At 41.8% G+C, this 18,438-nt stretch overlaps 1 long non-coding RNA gene across 2 annotated transcripts; it reads left to right on the forward strand.

Annotated features, from left to right (window-relative positions):
* Window positions 1-253: 253 nt before the first annotated feature.
* Window positions 254-8,867, forward strand: LOC309860806. 2 transcript variants are annotated; one of them, XR_014309646.1, is made up of 3 exons: window positions 254-770; window positions 5,923-6,050; window positions 8,113-8,867. It is a non-coding gene; the product is annotated as an uncharacterized lncRNA (long non-coding RNA). The 2 variants fall into 2 exon arrangements; XR_014309647.1 differs by lacking the exon at window positions 254-770 and adding an exon at window positions 2,656-2,833.
* The last annotated feature ends 9,571 nt before the right edge of the window (window positions 8,868-18,438 follow it).

An 18,438-nucleotide genomic window follows, 5' to 3' on the forward strand; every position in this document is an offset into this window, starting at 1 on the left:
ATAATTTAAACTACTGGTCATTTCCCTGGCCCTTAGCTTTGGTAAAACAACATAAATATTCAGGAAGACTAATGACAGAACTCAGTGCAGAAATATAGGTTTTTCCCATGGTGTTGACAAGAAAATCAGTCACCATAAACAATGGGCATCTAATAAACAAAGTTGACTTCCTCAATTTTTTTAAATGTTTTATTTATTTTATTTATTTGACAGAGAGAGAGATCACAAATAGGCAGAGAGGCAGGCAGAGAGAAAGGGGGAAGCAGGCTCCCCTGCTGAGCAGAAAGCCCAATGCAGGGCTCAATCCCAGGACCCTAAGACCATGACCCAAGCTGAAGGCAGAGGCTTAACCCACTGAGCCACCCAGGTGCCCCGACTTCCCCAATTTAAATTCAGCAAAACAGCAGAGTAGTTCTAATGCTCCTTCTGTGAATCTGTGTGCCAAATACAAGAGGCAGAGTTACAATAATGAAGAGGAAGACAATGAAAAGGAAATCGAACATGAAGGAACAGACTCAGAGAAAGAGAAAAAAACTTGAGAGGACCAAAGAACTTTCTGTGCTTCAGTTTCCACACTGCCTAGAAAGAGCAAGTACCCCATCTCTCCCTCCACCAAACTGTGACAATAAGTGATGTCAATGCTGAGTGGCTAGAAATCGGACAATTCCAAAGAGGCATCCAGAGACCATCAGCTTATGTTGAAGCCTCCACCTTTCCTTTAGTCAAGCCCGTCAATTCATTTTGGAGCCATGGCCCAAGCCAGAAGTCTGGTAAGACTTACAGACCCTTTCCTATTTCTATTTTCTAATGTAGTTGAAAGCATAAAATTATATTGAAATGCAATTACCAAAATAGTAAGAATAAATTTTGTGATACACTAGTATATGTGATTCTCTATCAATCCATTAAATATCAAGATCTAATGGTGACTCTGATAACTAGCATAACTTCTGTGTAGTTATACCTGTAATGCTGTGAGGTGATATCAGTAATTTCTACTGGTGACAAACTCTTACGTGCTGCTAATACTGTTTTGATAGTTACCTAGTAATAGCTGAGGCATATGCTAAAGTTATGTTGGGGGCTGATAAAACTGAAGATGTAATTCATGAATCCTCACTTAAAAGTCTGCTAGCCACACTCTGAAGGTGTGGCCTCTGTTTCAATCCTTTTCCTAGAAAAAAAGCAACTTCAATTTCAAAGAAGTCCTCAGACCTCCATATGATAGAAGTTGTGATTTTTTAAACAAATGACTGAAAATGGGTATAATAACTAAAAACTATCACAACATTAGTTACTTAGAAATATTTGCTTTTGATAAATCACAACCCCATCTTCACATACTCTATCTAGAACAGCACCCATATACCCATATGTATAAGACTGTGTATTCAGGCCACAAACAATGCGTTAAGCACATAAGAATTTAGAGAGCTGTGTTTTAACACAACCAACATCTGTTTTGAAAAAATATACTATCCCAAGTACAAGGTACTTGTACTTGACTTCTTTCTACAACTGTGAACAAATGAACTCAGTTCTCTCGTCTGTAAGATGGGAGTTAGAATTATACTGACTTGATAGGATTACTGTGAAAGGTGAAATGAGCTAAAGAAGTATTTTTCTACACAGTGGGTTGTAAATCATTAAGCAAGACATAAAGTCCATTAGCATGTCACAATCAGCATTTTTAAAGTGAAACAGAATAAAATGGGAAATCGCAAAGAGTATCACATATGGTAAAATTGTTTTATGAAAATTTTATTTCAAATATATAGGTCTAACTCCAGCTGTACATCACTTTTTTTTTTAATAGTGAATAATAAAGGTGAATAATAAAGGTATTTTTTAATATTGAAATAAAACATAAAAAGCAGAGAGTGGAAGACATGGCACTCAGCAAACTACTGCTAGTGGTAACAGTAAATCACCAGTACCCCGGGGTCCAGAGTCACAAATTGAAAGCCACTCCATTCAAGAGGCTACTTAAAGACCTGGCTTGCTAGGAACGTGTGAGACCAACAATTGATTGGTCTGCAGAGGGATCAGACAAGCCCTGACAAGGAGAGAGGAAAAAATAAAAATGGGACTCTAGAAAAACAGGATAGAATTTTATTTAGCTTACTTCAAAGATCATTTTACCTTCTCTGGTAATAAGTAACCATATGACCTCACACAAGTTATTTAACTTCTCTGGACCTCAGCTTTCTAAACATAAAGGTAATAGTTGTTATCTCACAGGGTCATCATGAGAATTCAATCAGTTAAATGTAAAATGTAACATTTTACAAATGTAACATTCACTCCGTGAATGTTAAGTATCATTATATTGCTAGTATTATTACAGGACTCAGAACAGACAAAACTACAATTTGCAACCATTTTTCTACTCCCCCTACTTAGCTTGAAATGATTTTTATCTTTTATTGTTATTCCTACAGCAAACAGACTTTTTTTAAACCAAATAAAAGGCTGCAAACAACTTCATTTTTAGGAAGTCCTTTATATACTACCACCTACGTTCTTCTTTTCTCTGAGATCTAAGTTATTTTTCCAGAGTTATTTTTTATTTTTGTCTTGTGTGGCTGACAGAGGGGGTGTGTGTATAAATGTTCACATTCCTAACCATATGCTGAAATTTTATCAGGAGATCTAAGGTGCTAATCCCAGCTTTCTGGATGCACTACTTCTTGCTTTCACGTGGAAAATACCATATGGAATTCATATGACCCATGCAAAGGCAGTTGAGCTTCTTTAATATTCACAGATATATCGGCCCCTGGATTAAATCTGGGATTTAATATACCAGACACCAATCCCCTAACAGAGGCTGGTAAGTACCTGACCAGAAACAGACTTTCTAGGTGACCACTGAATTTCTAAGTCACTTCACATACTTTTGTCCAGCCACAGAGCAAGTAAATGGTGGAATAATTCAGAACCTGAGGTATCAGGGAAAATCATGCCCTCCAAAGAGGAAGTAGCTCTCCAACGCTCCATATCTTCTTTGCCCTCCCCTTGCCTAGAAGTGTCTTTTAAAATTGTGAGGCATGCACCATCTTTCCACTCCCAGTCCTGTCCTTTTCAGAATTGCTAGCCAAAAAGGGTTTAGAACACCACCCATGGACGTCCCATCCAAATCCCTATGCTCTGTGTCTCCTGGAAGTCTCCAGAGGTAAACATTTCTGATCCAAAGTAAATAAACTGCCTACGGGCTGGTCAGAATCTCATGAGAATAAGTAACTGCAAACAAAAGCAGAGCCAAGAAAAATGAACAATAGCAGAAAGGGTTTTTCCCAACTTTTCAATATGAAAATTCTCTAAAATGAAAGCTGACAGACTAGTATAACCAGTATCTATATGCCCATCACCCAGATGCAACACCTATTGCTATTTTGGCATTTTTTATGGATGTGTGTATCTACTCAACTGTGTGTGTGGGGGGGAGGGGGTGCATTTGTGTGTATTTTGAATAACTGGAAAGTTCCTGATATCCTGATAATTCACCCCTAAATATTTCAGCATGCCTCTTCTCACAATGACATTCTCCTCTGCATTCCCCTATTGATAGAATAATAACACCTAAGCAAATCAAGAGGAATACCATAATATTTAATATTAGCCCACATTCCAATCTCCATCCTCATCCTGAGAATTAAAGCACTGCATTTGATTGCTATAGCTCTTTCAGCTCTTTAAATATAGAGCAGTCCTCCTACCTCTTATTTCAACAACAGTGGCTTTTGCATGTGTCCAGACTATGTCTAGCAGGACAGCAAACAGAACCTTCCATCACCCTCCGCCGAATGGAGAACAAAAGTCCCAGCTCCTTTCCCCCACCACGCTTCACCCATAGTCACATCACTGCAGCCACACTGGCCTCCGTGCTGCTCCCAACATATTAACATGCCCAGCTCTGACATCTGGCTCCTGAAGGGGACTGTTCCTCCCACAAATCCCAAGAGGTGCCTTCCAAACTCGTGCAGGTCTTTGCTCAATAAAACCTACCTTGAACATCTTAATTACAACTGTAAACCACCTTCCCCACCTTATTTTTTCTTCATAGTGTCTTTCACCATTGAACTTTCTAGGCATTGTGTTTCTTTTGCTGGTCACTTATCTCACCATCTGGAATGTACCCTCCTCCAAGACAAGGTCTTTGTGTGATATGCTCATTGCTGCATCCTTGCTCCTATATGAGGGTTGGGCTCTAGTCAATCAACAAGTATTTATTAAGACCCACTGCTATGCTCCAGACACTGGCAGAGCAGCAGTACCTGCTTAAAGCTGGCCCAGCCTGACTCTAGTCCCCGATGCCCCAGAGCAGTGGCAAACCCACTGCCCAGTATTCAGAATGACTTCTCAGAAGTTAGGTGAGGCCCTGGGGCCATGCACATTAATTCCAGAGCCCTGGCATTTGCTTGAAGGTAGGACTGACCCTACATCTCGCTCCTATTGTCCCGCTGTCTCCCTCATGAATCCCATGGCTTCCAGTGCAGGTCTCTGACAATTCTCCTAGGCCTAACAACTCCTCAATCTGTTCCAGTCACAGCGTCCACAGCAAACTTGCCTGTACCCACCCCTAAAGGACCACTTCAGTGGTTCCAGTCACCCATCCTCCCACTTGTCCTCCTCGAAGCCATTGCAGTGATCTTTCTAACACACAGTCATTGCAGAATCATTACCTTAGCTCAAAATACTTAACTGACATTCCGCCTTGCCCAGGATTAAACATTAGTACCTAGACTGATGTACACATAAGACCCTTCTTATTCGACTACCACCTCCCCATCCTGATCTCCTGCCACGCCCCACCTCACATTTGGCACCACTAAGTCATTTTTAGTGGTTTCTGGAATATCTATGCTCCGTAGGTGAACTTGAACACTCTCTTCTGTTTATACTCACATGGAGCATTTTGCCTAAAAAGAAAATCACTTTAACGTTAACGTTAACACCCTCCCATTAGTAGTGTTTGCCTGCCAGCTAGATCTCGCTGCAGGCCTGGAACCCATGCCCTATGAAGATTCCATAGGGGTGTGGGTGAAGGGGTGTGGGCCTTTGCATCTTCCTATCCAGAGAGGTTTTAGTAAAACACTAGGTGTTTAATAAATGTGTACGACTTAGCCTAAGGAGCTACTTTGCCCTGGGCAGGGCTGTTTGTTTAGGGCCTCAAGGATCAGAGTTGGTGACCCTGATCTTCCCTATTCTGATTTTATGGCTCAGGCCTAGAGTGAATGGTAAATGTCCTCATTGTTTCAGTTTACTGAAACAGTATGTAAACCCAGCATCAGGCGGCTGTTTGGCGACAAACAACTCTGCATTCCAGAGCATGCTGACCCTGTGGCCAGTTGCTTTGTTTGCTTTTCACTAACAAAGAGGCTCTCATTTAAAGTTCTGAAAGTTAAACCACATTATATTCATTCCATCTTGTTCTCCCTCATAAAAACGTGAGTATGTGTGTGTGTGGGCGCGCGTGTGTGTGAAAGAGAAAGACAGACAAAGCTAGATGCCGTGAAATTAGCGTGGCAGCTATGCTTCAAGCTAACTCTTATGCCCTGACCTGAAAGGACTGGATAAAACACGTGGGATGAGGTGCCAGGTCCAAAAGGGCCACGGTCGGTTGTCACTAGGCTTAGCAGACCGCCTGCTTCCAAAGTATTAACATGGACCACTCGCCAGTTCTCCACTCCATTTTACTTCCCTCTGAAAGTCATTACCTTCTTCACCCACCTGAGTCCACAAAATTGCATGTGCCTAACATTCTGGTCATGGATAATAATGAGGAGTGTTAGGATTTCTCTAAGGAGATGAGACTAATTTTCCACAAGCTAAGAATTTTTTATATGGTAAATATGCTTCTGTCATTTCTATCTACAATATATGCACAAAACTACAATATCACTTAATATTATTATTTAGAAATTTGCAACCATTATCCTACTCCATAGAAGAATGGGTATCCCTGGTTCTGGGCAGTGAGGGAGTATACAAGGACTCGAAAGCTGCTCGCATACCCATGCTTAGACTTTGCGGACTTCAGGCTGAAGGTGAGTAAGCATTTCCGGCAGGGTCTTGAGACTCCTTCCCCTGGCTGTTAGCATTGTTTCGCTTTGTCTGGTTTAAACCGAAGCCAGCTGAATCTCCTCCAAGTTCCAGTTTTGGTCAGATCTCAGGAGACAGCCTGTCTGGTTATTTAAAAACAAATATCTGCCTGCACATCCACCCCAACCTGATAACATGGCAGATCCCTGATGCCTTGTGACCCCACCTGGGTCCCCATTTGTGGTGGAGGGAGGGGTAAGGACATTAAGTGCTGGGATCTCCACAACTGAGGTTACCAAAGTACAAACAAGAAGGCCTGTGAACAGACAGTGAGGCTACGGAGCCAGTTACGCTCTTGCACAACCAGTCTCTGCCACCACACACCCATGTTGTCTTCTCCTTTCCCCAGTTTACTCATGAACGTCTCCTTTCATGGCCTCAAAGCACATCCGATTATATGCCACTAATCAGCGAGCATACAGTAGGCTTGCCCCTGATCAGTTTCCTGAAAAGACAGGAGAGAACAAGAAGAGGGGAGTCTTTACTCCCAAGGAGTTTATAACACAGAGGTGGAGACAAAAAAACACACCAACATAAGAAACAGAATAAAGATATGGGATTATTGTATTGTAGACACAAAGAAGGGGACTTTTGCTCACTGGGTTTTTCTGCAATGAACGAGTTCATCCTCAGAATGGCATGTAAGACTTGTCCATCAAGGGGACAGAGGCGGGAGGATTGGATTCAGTGCGTGAAATAATTCACTTTCAAAACATTTAACATTTTGGAATTCAATTATATTGACTTCAAATGTTGTTCATTGAATTACAATTTGACTTTTTAATTCAGTGAAAAACTCCCTGTCAAATTTACCATTTAAAATCTTTGCTTAAGTGTTTAAGAATATATATATATATTATTAACATGAGCTTTTCTCCTCTCCAATCTGTGCCAATCTCCCCTAAATCTTCCCAACTGTCTATCTTCCTGCATTCCTCTTCTACCAGGAAATAAAGAGCAAATTCTAATGCTAATGCTAATCTCCAAATACTGATGTAACAGGGTTATATGGTAATTAATATTATAAACAACTCAGTAAAGAGGGAGTCAGATGTGTTAGGAAGAGCTTGGATACCAGAGAAAGGAGGCTTTAATCTGAATGTGCTCCTTTCTCATTATGTGAACTTGGAAAAGAATAATAATCCTCATCTCATAGGTTTTTTCCTTTGATCTATTAAGTTTTTTAATAGGAAAAAGTATTAATGTACCTAAAAGGTCTAGCACAGTGTTACATACACTATTCTATACTGCCTTATATAATCTGGGAATTAGATAGAAATCATTAAAAACCATATAATTTCTGTTTTCAAAAGTCACTGTTTTGAAAGTGTGTTTTCAAAACCACAAGAAAGAACAAGTGTTGGTAAAGATGAAGAGAAGGGGGGGGAAACCCTGTTACACTGTTGGTGGGAATGCAAACTGGTGCAGCCACTGTGGAAAACCACTGTGGAGGTTCCTCAAGAAATGAAAAATCAAATTATCATATGATCCAGTAATTTCACTACTAGGTATTAATTCAAAGACTTAAAAAACACTAATTCATTGAGAGATGAATGGCTAAAGAAGATGTGGTATAGACACATAACGGAACAGTACTCAACTATAAAAAAAAAAAACTCTTATGATTTGCAACAACACAAAAAGATCTAGAGGGTATAACACTAAGCAAAATAAATCAGTCAGAAAAAGACAAATACAGTATGATTTCACTCAAATGTGGAATTTGAGGAACAAAATACACAAAGAAAAAAAGAGAGAAAAATAAAAAACCAGACTCTTAACTATAGAAAACAAACTAATGGTTGCTGGAGGGGAGGTAGGTGGGGGGATGGAGGATATAGGTGATGGGAATTAAGAGTATACTTACCCTGATGAGCACTGAGTGATGTACACAACTGCTGAACCACTAGGGTGTACATCAGAAATTAATATAACACAGCAAGTTAACTATACTGGTAATAACGTTTTTTAAAGTGAATAAGCATTTACTGATAACTGTACTTTTAGGGATGAAATTGTGCTCTCAGGCCTCTCCCAGACACTTGAGATAACCAGAACACCAGCAATGGAACAGCTTCATCAAAGTTGGGTTTGGTTTGCTGAGTAATAGCTTGGAAGAAGAATTTTGTTTGAATGAGGTTTAAATTATGAGGATTACGTGCATGGATGAGAACATGAGGAGCAAATGAGTGAGACTGGAAGACGGGGAAAAGCTGGAAACAAGAAAAATCAAATCCATCAATTCAAACACACCCTCAAGTCCCAGTGAAGAGAGCATGGTACAATGGAAAACTCACAAATTGGGCAATCAGCTGCTTCCAAATTCCTGGTCAGCCCCTGGTAGCTGTGGGGCCTTAGGCAAGGCACGTGACCCTTCTGAGCTTCTACATCTTCACAAAAATATCTTTGAACAATACCTAACTAGCAAGAAAGATTAGAGATGATCTGTGTGGAAGTGCATGACACAATACCCTGTCCACAGGTATGTTTAATAAATGCCCTATTATTACCTCTTAGTCATCATTCACTTTTGTAATCCCCTGGAACCAATGTGAAACAGATCCTTAAGAAATTAAAGCCAACCGACTGTCCAGCCAAAATAGAAGCAGATACTGAGCTAGAAACACACACTTGACAAGAAAAAAAAAATTTTTTTTGTAGCCATAGCAAGATCAAGCAAGGAAAAAAAAATAAAAGATAATGTTGGAATATTATGGAAAAATATTTTGATATACCCAGAAGGAATAAGTTTTGGTGGACTTGGTAGCCAGAGTCCACCAGCTACATCATATCACCCTTGGTAAGTGCAGCCATGTTCCAAAGCAGAAGTGTCCAGAGGAATCACAGATAAAGAAAGCCGGGCTACCAAATTAAAATTACAGACATCCAATGAAGAAATTCGTTATGTACTGGATATAATAGCAGCAGATGACACCCTTTCTATGGAGAAGATTAATATGCTGACTTGAGAGGTGGGATTCTGGCCACTGGAAAGGGATGTCCAGGTGGAGCCAGCAAAGTTCTCCTCCTCCCAGAGTTCCTCCATGATGGCCCATGGTACAACAGTGGTCAAGAGCAGAAGGACGGCACTCAGAGACTGACTTGAAGACCAGGAAAAGAAGTAAAACTGCAACAACTGGGACCCACAACATTCCTTAAGAATTTCTCTGCAAGGGGCGCCTGGGTGGCTCAGTGGGTTAAGCCGCTGCCTTCGGCTCAGGTCATGATCTCAGGGTCCTGGGATCGAGTCCCGCATTGGGCGCTCTGCTCAGCAGGGAGCCTGCTTCCTCCTCTCTCTCTCTGCCTGCCTCTCTGCCTCCTTGTGATCTCTCTCTGTCAAATAAATAAATAAAATCTTTAAAAAAAAAAAAATTTCTCTGCAAAAGTTTCACTGCTGCAGGGACTGAAGAGTGGGATCACTTCAAGAAAGACACCCTGTTCTTGGGTCCTAGATGCCAGATTCTGGACAGCAGCATTATCCTACAACACACAGGAAAACCAGAGTAGAAACCATCAGGTGTAGAATCACTTAAAGTACTAATATCATGTCCTAAATCCTGCGAAATAAGATAAATATATCGTATGAACCAATAATACAAGGCCTCCCTGTGTTCGCAGAACAGCTCTACTGTATTCAGTCTACAAGTGTATATTCTAGCTATAAGGAGTTTTGAACATGTAACGGACAGTAATTATCTTCTTAGAATTCAGTAGTTTTTGGAGGCAGTGCTACAAATGGCCTAGCTCTCATAACACAAACCAAACAAACATGAACTCTAAGCCGAGAACCTCATTCAGCTGCCTTCTGATTCTGGTCACATATGTTAAATTAAACAAGGAAGCCATTAGACTGAGGTGACTTTAATCCTTCAGTCCCCTAGTGAGCGAACCCATACCTAATCCTGTAAATGCCTCAAGGTTAAGAACCTGAAACCTAAGGACAACCACTCACAACAAACAGCCAACTAGGCCTCCCAAGCAAGGCAACCTCTTAAGCTACAGCCGAATCCAATCATTCCTTCGCTTGCTTCCCAGTCTTCCCTTTGAAAGTCTTTCCTCTGACTCCTAACTACTCTAGCGTGTCTCTGCCCGATTAGAAACCCTGTTTCCTCAAGCTAGCAATTTAATATGCCTCAGTTTATCTTTTAGCACATTCAAACTCAGTCCTGAATACCCTCCTATCTTACGGTCATGTCCTCTGACTTTTAAAAAGGGAAATGTCTTAGAAACCATCTGGCCCACCCCACCCACTCTCACCCTGTGACCATTTAAAATAAGGGAACCAAAACTCAGGGAGGCTGAGGGATGCCCAAGATCATGATTTTAATTTTATCCTTCCTTCTGTGAATGCTAAACAAATCATTTTAATAAGACTTAACAGTATCCACATAGATCACTGCTCCCAGCACATATGAGTGAACAATGCTACCCCGTCATGATTGACAGGAAAAGTGAAATGAAAGTTAAATGACATGTCATGCTTTCTCACATGAGAAACCTATTTTGTGGAAAGTAGCCACAAACAAATAATGTGGATGTTCATACCAGACCAGGGATAATTTAGAAACAAAAAGTATGTCCAGTTACATGAAGCTTATAGTGATAGCCCTCCAAGTAATTCACAGAGAAGCATTTTTTCCTTTTTTTTAGATTTATTTATTATTTATTTGACAGAGAGAGATCACAAGCAGGCAGAGAGGCAGGCAGAGAGAGAGAGAGGGAAGCAGGCTACCTGCTGAGCGGAGAGCCCGATGTAGGACTTGATCCCAGGACCCCGAGATCATGACCTAAGCCAAAGGCAGCAGCTTAACCCACTGAGCCACCCAGGCACCCCACAAAGAAGCATTTTTTAAATTATCATTTTTATAGAGCTGTATTTTTTAAATAACTTTAAAAATATTTCACCAAAATGATTATTTCACAAAATTTCTGGAAGTCTGAAAATTGAGCAGAGCTTCCTCTAATTCCCCTTCTCCCTCTCTGAGCCACCACCATCAGTCCGCACTCGACTCTGGCTCCACTGGCTCGGCATGAGTCTGCAAAACCCACCATTTTGGTGCTCACCCTGTTGGCCTCTGGACAGAATCACTCTGGTCTGTTCTTAGGTGTGCTCGCTTCGGCAGCACATATACTAAAATTGGTCTGTTCTTAGGTCATTTTGCCACAAACAAGTACGTCCCTGTCTGAAGCTCACTGGTCCTTTTGTGTGCCTTTTGTGTGCCTAAGACCTACTTTCACATGCTCTATATGCCAAAAGCAAATGGACTCCACATTGCAACCTAAACCCTACCCAAACCCATAAAAATAAGTGGCCATCCAAGCCCCTACAAGCATCAATTTATTAAATGGGTGCACGAAACCAACATGAGAATAAATCAGCCTGGGTGCTGTCAGTGAACTCAGCTTTCCATATAAAATACTTCACACACTGGGCAAATGTAAGCCCACTCCTAGCCCCCACCAACGTGTATATTTAAAATCATCCCACAGAGGACCTCTTCTTCCATACAATGCACCTCAGAGATTTGGATGATTCACCCACAGCCTGTACGATCCTGGAGATCAGCTGATAGAATAGCAATGGTGGGCACTGAGGGGCCAATGAAATGCAGAAACTATAGGATGCAGGGTATAGTATTATTTATCAGTAACAAGTAAGTCACATTATCTCAATCTGACACTCATCTAAGAATTCTATGAAGTTGTCTGGTTCTGGAGGGGACGGGAAATCTCAAAAGAAAAAAAATGAGAGAGAGTAAGAACTATAGGAAAATGAGAAATGTTTTGTTATCATGGAAGTCGGGAAAAAATTTTTCCTATACTTAGTGAAGGAGAGAGTACCCACCAATACAAAAAAAAAAAAAATTATGTGAGGTGAAAGGCAAATTCAACTAAGTCCAAATGTTACACTATATTCAAGGTATCCAATAAACTCTAATTTTTAAATACTAACATAGGTCTACAATTTTTAAAAGAGAAAATCAGCCTCTCCTTGCCATTATGAAATGACTATTAAATGCACCTCAGAGATCTGGATGATTCACCCACAGCCTGAACGATCCTGGAGATCAGCTGATAGAATAGCAATGGTGGACTACCTAAGGGACACCTGGCTGGCTCAGTTGGTAGAGAGGCAACTCTTTATCTTAGGGTTGTGAGTTCCAAGTCCCAGGCTGGAAATAAAAATTACTTCAAAATTTAAAAAAAAAAAATTAATATTTTATTTATTTATTTGCGAGAGAGAGAGATTGAGAACACAAGGAGGGAGAGGAAGAAGCAGGCTCCCCCCTGAGTAGGGAGCCTGAGGTGGGGCTCAATCCCAGGACCCCAAGATCATGACCTGAGCCAAAGACAGATGCTTAACCAACTGAGTCACCCATGTGCCCCCAAAAGTAAAAAATAAAAATCTTTTAAAAATTTAAAAAATAGGCACTTGTAGGTTGCCGAATTATGACCCTGCTCCCAGAATCTTCCCCACATGTGTTGGGTCCTGCCCTGAATTCAGCCCCATGAGTACAGCCACACAAAACATCAATCCCAACTCTTCTGCTGTTCCCTCCTTACCATCGCAAATTGCCCCAACCCGTGCTTGCCATTTCGGTCTCTTGCTTCTCCTATTTCAAAAGCAGAAAGGTCTCTTTCCTTTCCAAACTGCTTCTTCCTAAGCTCCCACACATAATTTTGGTTGTATCAGTCCCTTGCCTCTTCAGTCTACCATTTTGTACCTAAATACTCCTGTCTGAATATCACCAAATGGTGCTTGCATCTCCCATTCCCCTAACACTCCCATTTACTCCTCCGGAGCACCATGCTCTAGCAGCCTCTTTTCTGTTCTGCACATCATCACCAAACTTTCAAATGAACAGTGGGATCCTCGATGTGGCAGGCTTGGGTCTCACTGGCCTTGGACTCCTCACCACAGTAGCACAGTAATGTCCCTCGATATATTTGAGGACCAGATGACTGAGCCAATCGTCTGTTTGTAGTGGTGATAACGATCCCACCATAGCTTCGCACCACCTGCGAAGTCATAGGAGAAAGTGAGGTGGCCTTGTCTTGCAGGCTGAGACAATCTTGGAATTAGACTGATATATTCGTTGCAAGGGAGTTACAGGTGCGACACTGCCCATTTAAGCGTGACAATGATTCACGTCAAATGAACTTTCACTGCTATTTCCAATCCTCCTTCCAATCTGATATTACAGCTACTGCTTAGTCACCAGGACAGCAAGCTCCTTTGCGTCAAAACCACCCTCCTCAAAAATACCCCTGCGCTTCCACCCCTGGTACTCTATCCATTCTATCACATTACACTTTTCCTCCACCAAGATTCAGCTCTAGCATCCGATCCACAATGCTCTCTGGCCTACAAAGCTTCATTCCATTCTCCTTCAAAATAACTGTGGCATGTTTTCAATGGAAACCGGAATACATCACACATGGTTAAAAATAATTCAAGCAAACAAAAGTTCTGAATGAAGTTCTGAATGAAACATCTCCTTCACAAGACCATAGTTCCTTGGCTGAGGAGCTTCTCAGTCTCCTAAAGGGCAGCCATTACATCATTTTTTGAAATACCCTTCCAGAAGTTTTCCCTCTCCTGGAAATACACACAAAATACAGAATAACTTTTTTAGAGGAACAGAAGAACACAATGGACACTCTTGTACAACTTGATTTTTGTTCTCAGCACATTCAGGAACTTGTAAATCTAAGTCAATACATGCGAAGCCCTTAGAACGGTTCCTGGCCCACAGCAAGGGCTAAGTAACATTCAGGTGGAGTGTATCAGAGGCCATCCCAGCACTCAAGAGTTTCTACCATTAGACCCCAGAAGCATACAAATAAAGGCTGCGGGTTTCACTGGACAAGAGCTCCGGGGTGCTCTTCCCCCCCTCACATCCAGAGGGCATGTGAGGCAGAGGATGTGAGGCAGACTCCCTGCAGACTTGGCTATTACCTCTCCCCTTTGTGTGGCATTTGGGGGAAAAGGCCACCCCCGAGAACTAAAATCACACCTCCCTCCCTCTAATCCCCAAGTCTAAACAATACGCCGAGGAGTAAAAACAAAACACGTTCTTGCACTTTGCCTTGATGACACGGCAAGAAGGATACATTCGGCCAGATACGATTAGCTTTGTGGCATCAGCTCCCTGAGCGTTCTGCCCGAGCTGGCTCAGCTCTGCACTAGGTCCCAGAATGTTTCGAGAAGGTAAGCTGCAGTAACCTTGCCTCAGGCTCCGGTCCCAACCCTTCCTGTGTCCCCTAATGAGAGCAGAACACACAGGAGGTGTGAAATCAGATGTGACTCCAGCGAGGACAAGGCCACGTGTTCCGCTGGCTTTGGGAGATGACCGCAGAGTCCCTGTCAGTCCTCACGAGCAGTTTTCACGTCAGAGAACTTGGGAAGCTCTGACGAAGGCGCCAGTTTTCGCCATTTTCAGCTCCCTCACCTCAGGCCCGCAGCACTTCCGGCTCATTTGCATACCTGATGAGCCTTTCACCGCCCAGGATCTTTCCGCAGCCTACCCAGAATGCACCTTGCCAGCCTGGGCACTGGGTGGGGGAGGGGCAGGGGCCATGGGAGCTGGACTGGCAAGAGCTCTGTGAATTTTGGCGTTTGGGGCAGGGGTGGAATTTGGGAGAGCTTGTGACTGCAATTAAAGGGAAGTTGGCAACTTAAACACTGCCCCTTAACAGTTAGTTGAGGGTCCATTAAGTTTAAGCACCCCCCCGCCCCGACTTCTTTGCAGGTACCTGTACCCCTGTGGGCTCGCGGACACATGTGCACACATTAACAGGAACCACTCAGCAACCGAAAAGAGGAGAAGCAGAAAGAGAAGGAAAAACAGTGGCATCCTGAGGCTCACAGGGGAAGAAACATGAGAGGCTTGACCCCTTCATGTTACTTTACTGAGAGGCTTATGTGGGGTGAGGGACTGGGTCAAAACAAGGTCTTAGACACCTGTTCTTGCCACCGACTCTCCCAAACGTTTCCCAAAGCCTTAGAGCACCCGATACACGTACACACATAAGTGCACATACATAGGGAAAATGAGCCTTCATTTTTAACAGCTGCAGCTTCTTAACGGAATGGACTTTCCACTGAGCCTGTCATATAAATAACCCACGGCCTCTGTCAAAGAGAATATTAAAAATATTGAAGTTGAATAAATAGGGCATAATAAATAATTACATAAATAATAAATAAATAGGGCATAGTTTACCTAAAGTGGCACTTGGCCTGGCCACCTGGGTCAATAGAGGTTCAGAGGCTACTGAGTGACCTCAATTGTTCTGGACCAAAACAAAGAGAAACTTTTCTGAGCAAAATAATAATCAGGTCAGCCTCCTAGAGCCTTAGGAGTGAACACAAAACCAAGGGTCAAAAGGACAGGACAGTGTCAGACCAACCTCAAGAGGAATGCACTGTGACAGTGTGTCAAGGCTGGAATGTAGGCTGAGCATTGTGCTGAAGGCAAACTGACCTTGTCCCCTGTGCACAGATGTGAGAGAAAGAGGAGTGGGATGTAAGTTTAGGGAAGGGATCAGACACTCTCCAGGGAAGGATGGATGACAACTCCACGCAGCTGTCTGGAAAGTTCAGGACTGTTGAGCTGTTCCAGTGACTTTAGGGAATTAAGATGTTTGGAGTAGGAGTCCCAGACAAAAGTCTGAATTTAGTCTGGCTTCCAGTTGCTCGGACCAAAAACCTTCGTGTCATTCTTGACACACATCTGCTCCATTCCCAACACTCCTGCCAACATCCAGTCTATCAGGAAATTCTATCAGCCTTATTTTCTCAATATATCCATTTCTGCCCATTTCCCACCATGTCTGTGCTATCTATCACCCTGGTCCAAGTCATTATTATTGCTCACCTTGATTACTGAAATAACTTCCCTACGGTTTTTGTTTCTATCCTTGCTCACCTATATAGTCCACACAGCAGCCAGAGCGATAATTTGGTAAGTGATAAATTACTAAATTCTCCAACTGAAACTAATACTACACTGTATGCTGACTAACTGGAATTTAAATAAAAACTTGGAATTAAGGGGGGGGGGTTGCATGATGTGATAGGCATTAGATGGTATTCACAACTAACAAATCATTGAACACTACACCAAAAGTATGTAATGATGTACTACACGTTGGCTAATCGAATTTCAGCAAATAAATAAATAAATACAAACTTGTAGGAAGAAAAATAAATATTTATTTGAGCAGCATAAATAAACAAATAAATAAAATGCAAGTCAACTTCTCTGCTGAAAATCCTGTGATAGCTTCCCTTCTCACTTAGAGGAAAACCAAAGTCCTTCCACTGCTTTACAAGGACCTCTAGGGAGTGGACCCATGGCCACGAGGCCATCACCTCCACCTCCTTACAGCCTCACTCAGTGTAGCCACACTGGCCTCCTCATCCACCTGGAACTGACCAGGACAGCTCCTGCCTCAGGGACCTGCTCAAATGCAGTTCCTTCTGCCTGGAAATGTCCTCCCCAGATATACTCATGATTCATCCCTTCAGCTCCTTCAGGCTTTTTTTTTTTTTTTTTTTCCCAAATATCGACTTCTCATAAAGCTCTACCCCTTAAACTGTTCTATTTCTTTTGTGCATACAAATTCCTCTTAAAGTGTTCTATTTCTTTTCATATAATTTATCACTTTCTAATGTTATAATAAGCACATTTTCATATATTGAACATATTTATTACACATTACATATTTATTACACTACCTGTCTGTCTTTCCCCACACAAAAATGCAAAGTTCTGTGAACACAGGTAGTTTTACATAATTTGTTAACTCATGAGTTCTTTGAGCCTACTAGATGGTCAAGATATAGATGATTCTCAACACAAATCTTCTAAATAAACAAATACAGTCATTTAGGTCAAAAGCCACTGAATGGCTCCTTTGCCAGACCAGGAGCTCCTCTATAAAAAGAAATGTGGCATCCATCCATTCACGCATGTGATTAGTATTTATTGAGCACCTAATCTATACCAAGCACTATGCTAGAGAGTCTAAAATACAATGGTGAACAAAACATGTACAACTTCTTGCCTTCATGAAACTTACAAATTAGTGCCTAGAGACAGATACTCAACACATAACTGCACAAATGAGATCATTACTACCAACGTAGCGTACCATTAAAATAGTCCAGGAAAAACTTTATGTTTTGTACTGGGTTGGTGGTAGAGGAGGTGGAAAAAGCTAAGCGGATTAAAGATTATTTAGTAAAGAAAATGTAATGGGAGATATAAATGTATTAGGTGGGGTTGGAGAGAATATATAACAAAGGTAAGTCCCAAAGCCCTGGTTTAAGTAACTGAGTGGATGAAAGTGCCCTTTGCTAGAGTAGTGGAGTCAGCTAAATAATGGTCCACCAAAGATATACATGTTCTAATCTCTGAAATTTGTAAATGCTATCTTATCTGGAAAAAAAAGACATTTGCAGGTATGATTAATTTAAGGATCTTAGGAACAGGAAATTATTCTGGATTATCTGGCTGGGCCCTACGTGCACTCACATGTAATCACATGTATCCTTATAACACATGTATTCTTATAAAAGGGAGATCAGAAGATATGCGCGCGCATGCACACGCACACACACACACAAGGCGATATGAAGATGGAACCAAGAGAAATTTGAAGATGCTGGCATTGAAGATAGGAGTGATGGGATCACAAGCCTACTATGATGATTAATTCTATGTGTCCACTTAACTGGGCCACAGGATGTCCACACATTTGGTCACACACCATTGTGGTTGTGTCTGTGAGAGTGTTTCTGGATAAGATTAACATTTGAATTGCAAGACTGAGTAAAACAGACTGCTTCCCTAATGTGGGTAAGCCTCAGCCAATCAACTGAAGACCTGAAGAGAACAAAATTGCTTAGTTAGAGGGAATTCCTCCAGCCTGACTGATCGAACTAAGACATTTGTCTTTTCCTGCCCTCACACTGGAGCTGCCATGCCACCACTGGTCCTCCTCAGTCTCTAGTTTACAGATCTTGTAACTTCTCACCCTCCATAGTTGTGTATGCCAGTTCCTTGCAAAAAAAACCACACATACATACACTATTGATTTCAGTTCTCTGAAAAACCCTAATTAATACACCAAGGAATGCTGGAAGCCATCAGAAACTGGAAGGATCGAGAAACAGATTCACCTTGATTTCAGCTCAGTGAAACTGATTTTAGATTTCTGGCCTCCGGGACTCTTAAGACTATAAATGGATACTACTTTAAGCCAATCTGACTGCAGTCAGTTGTTAAAAAAGTCACAGGACACTGACGAAATGGGAATCACTAG

Source organism: Mustela nivalis (genome assembly GCF_964662115.1).
Source record: "Mustela nivalis genome assembly, chromosome: 3".
NCBI lineage: Eukaryota > Metazoa > Chordata > Mammalia > Carnivora > Mustelidae > Mustela > Mustela nivalis.